This window comes from Otolemur garnettii, unplaced genomic scaffold (assembly GCF_000181295.1).
Source record: "Otolemur garnettii isolate 467f Iridium unplaced genomic scaffold, OtoGar3 scaffold00158, whole genome shotgun sequence".
Lineage (NCBI taxonomy): Eukaryota > Metazoa > Chordata > Mammalia > Primates > Galagidae > Otolemur > Otolemur garnettii.
This window is the reverse complement of record NW_003852553.1, coordinates 2,816,463-2,819,936: the sequence shown is the minus strand read 5'-3', so window position 1 is coordinate 2,819,936 and position 3,474 is coordinate 2,816,463.

Here is a 3,474-nt window from a genome sequence, read left to right as displayed (position 1 = left end):
AATACTTCTGACTCCCCAGAAGTTGCATGCAAGACTTCCACTTATATTCCATTGGCCAGAACTTCATCACATGGTTATATCTAGCTTCAAAGGAGGTTGGGAAATATAGGGTGTTTTTTTTTTTCTCCAGAAGGTAATGCACACAGCTGAAATTCTATTACTTACAATTGCGGAGTGTGGAGGGTAGTATTTAGGAATAGCTAATGACCTCAGCCATGGGGCTCTTCTAGGTTTGTTTGGAACAGGAAACAATTCTTCCCTTATATCAGTGTGTAAGGTGGACCTACCTTCCCTTCTGAGTCAGAGGCAGAGTCCACACAGCATAATAAATAGGATTCAGAGCATTTAAAGCCTGGTGACTGAGTAATTATTGGTCTGGCCTAAGTCACATGTTCTCCCTACTAACAACAAGCTGAAAGGATGAAGATGAAACTCAAATGCCAGGCGTGGACATTTTTATGTTCCCTATCACTGCTTTGGTTAATTGGCTATCCTGCTAACTGGCAGAGGTTTCAGTTCTCTTTGACTCACATGCCTTTGGAAATCCAGTAAAGACCAGACGTCAGCAAATTGGGGGTGAATGCTTGTGCTTGACTCAGTGGTTTCATTTTTAAATACAGTTATAGTTGGTAGAACTGAGATACAAAGAGAAATTGCCCTTCCTTGATGAACCCTTCTAGCCACTGGGTGCCACTATTGATTTGTTCAGTTAACCAAAATGCAAAAATGTTTTACTATGGGGGGGGTATTCTCAACATAGATTACTTTGGTAAAGCAGGAAATGAAAGTTCAACAACAAAAAACTCTGTGTGTATATATATTCCCTTAGATGTATATTGGTTATTTTTTTTCTCCTGACTTCCTCTCACCAGACAATGACATATTTTTATTTCTCTGTAGTATCTTCTCCTTGATCTTTCTCTCTTAATGAATTTCAGAGTAATACTTTAAGTACCACTTCAAAAAATTGTTTCCTAGAGTCCATGACAGCTCTCAAAAAAAGAGAAACGGTGTACAAACCCTATTGCTCCTTGATGTTTGTAACTATATATATATATATATATATATATATATCATCATCATCATGAATACAAATGTTTATAAAGTGCCTACTATGTGTCTGGGGCTGGGGATTATAAAAATAAACAGAATTCCTCCCAGTGAGGGTTTTGTATTAATACTTTGTTAATAGTAATATGATATATAGTCAAGAATTCAAGGTTAGTAGGTAGGTAGGGTATTTAACTATGGTCAAATCTATGAATTACCTATCCAATAATCAATTCTCTTCTTCTACAAATTTAGCCAAACCCAAATTTTATTCTGGTGCCTACCCTCCCATGTGATCAGGGAAGACAACTCCTTGGAGGGCGGGGGGAGGATAAATCATGCTTGGCCTAAACCCAACCATGGAGGCCTTGTAGTTCTTATCAAAGACTGGCTGAACGTGACCATGTGACCCAACCCTAGACAATGGGACCTGAAGTAAAATCCACTAAAACAAAATTCACAGAGAAGCAAGAGCCAATTTCTCTAAGTTAAACATGTGATGCCTGAAACTGCTTCACCTGTCTTTAGACCATGAAGAGAGTCTCACCTGCAATAAGCCAAGGCCATAAGAACAGAGATAGAAAGCCCCTCAGTTGCTATACCCACCTGGGAACTGTCCTGCCTCAGGAGTTCTTTTGAGATAGTGATCCCCTTTTGTTTAAGCCACTTTGCATTGAATCTGTGTCTTGTGGCTGAAAGCAATCCATCTGATACCATGACTGTAAATACCAGCTACTTCACATATTAGGTGGTCCGATTGTCCTTGTGTCTGTGAGGAAGACATTATTAAGCCCATAGAAGAGATGAAGCAATGGAACCTGAGACACTAATATCAAGTCCAAGGTATAAATGTATAATGGGAAAATGGCCAACCAAGCATGGGGTGCAGCTGAGTGGCTGAAGGGCACAGTCCACCTTGGAGCCCAGAAACACAGCCCTGTGTGGAACACACCCTGTTCCAATACTCCTTCCAATTATCCCTTCGCTCCCCAGCAAAAGCATCTTCAAATTCATCCCAAACAAGGATTTTTGTGTTTCATCAAAAATCTTCTAATGGAAATCCAGATTGAAGACCACTCTTACAGCCAGAGAATCCTTCCTAATCTCTAACCTCAGCTTCCCCTTTTGGAATGTAGTTTGGTCCCTGATCCCAGCATGGGACAGCCCAGCCCTCTTGCCTCTCTTTAGAGTGCCCTTGGACTCAGCACCCTGCCCTCTACTCAGAGCCTTGACTATGAAAAGCAATCTCATCTAAGACAAAGGCTGCCTGACTCACACTCTGTGGCCGTCTACACTGGAAGTCAGGGAGCTGGCTTCCAGCCATCCTTCATGCTCCCTAGAGAGCCCACACAGCAGAGGGGAGCCCCTGCTTTCCCTGCTTTTGTTCAGCATCCATCACATTAGGGCATTGGCTGTCCGACAGGCACATTTCCCTTTGGCTTGCCCGGCAGTTCAGAACCTAGGACTTGCCATTCGTGCTTGGCAGCAGATCACTGCCAGCTTCCCGAGGGCAGTGTTCTAGGCAGGGAAAATCACTCTGAGATTACTTAAGGCCCCTGGGGAAATGACAAGGAGAAATTAATCTTCCATTGCTAATCTTCCCATGTGGCCACTGCCTGCAGAAGATGGTCGCCTGGCTTTTGCCAGGACCCCAAATCCCTCCATACTGTCAATGGGTGGAGTGGGCAAGGCAGGGGTTGAAAGGAGGAACAGTTTGTGAGTCTCACACATCCTGTGTCTATGTGACAGAATGCCCCACCACTTTGGTGCAAATCACTGATGTTTGACATTGAGTATCCGCCTACACCTAACCCTCCGTGCTTGTGACATATGCACCCTGCTCCAGGCTCAACTTATACTCTCCCACTCTGGGCTCCAGCAGCCTGCCTCCTTCCCACAATGAGGGCTTGGTTTTGGCTATGCCCTCTGCAGGGAACACGTAGGTGTCACAAGTGTAATGACATTAGTGTCTGTGTGCCTACTAGGCCATCTGGTGCCTAGCATAGTGCCTGGTATGTACTAAGTACTCACTCGTATTAGGTGTTGAATTAAGGAAAGCTTCCTGCAGCTTTGGGTGTGCAGAGATGAAGGATGAACATACAACTTCCATCCTTATCATCATCATCACCACCATAACTAGTTTACTTAATATGCACCAATGGTGGCTTGGTGCCCATTACTCATTGGCTAGGGTGCCAGCGACATACACCAGGGCTGGCGGGTTCAAAACCAGCCTGGACCTGCTAAAAACAACAATGACAACTACAACAACAAAATATAGTCGGGCGTTGCGGTGGGCGCCTGTAGTCCCAGCTACTTGGGAGGTTGAGGCAAGAGAATCACTTAAGCCCAAGAGTTTGAGGTTGCTGTGAGCTGTGATGTCACAGCACTCTACCAAGGGTGACATAGTAAGACTTTGTCTCA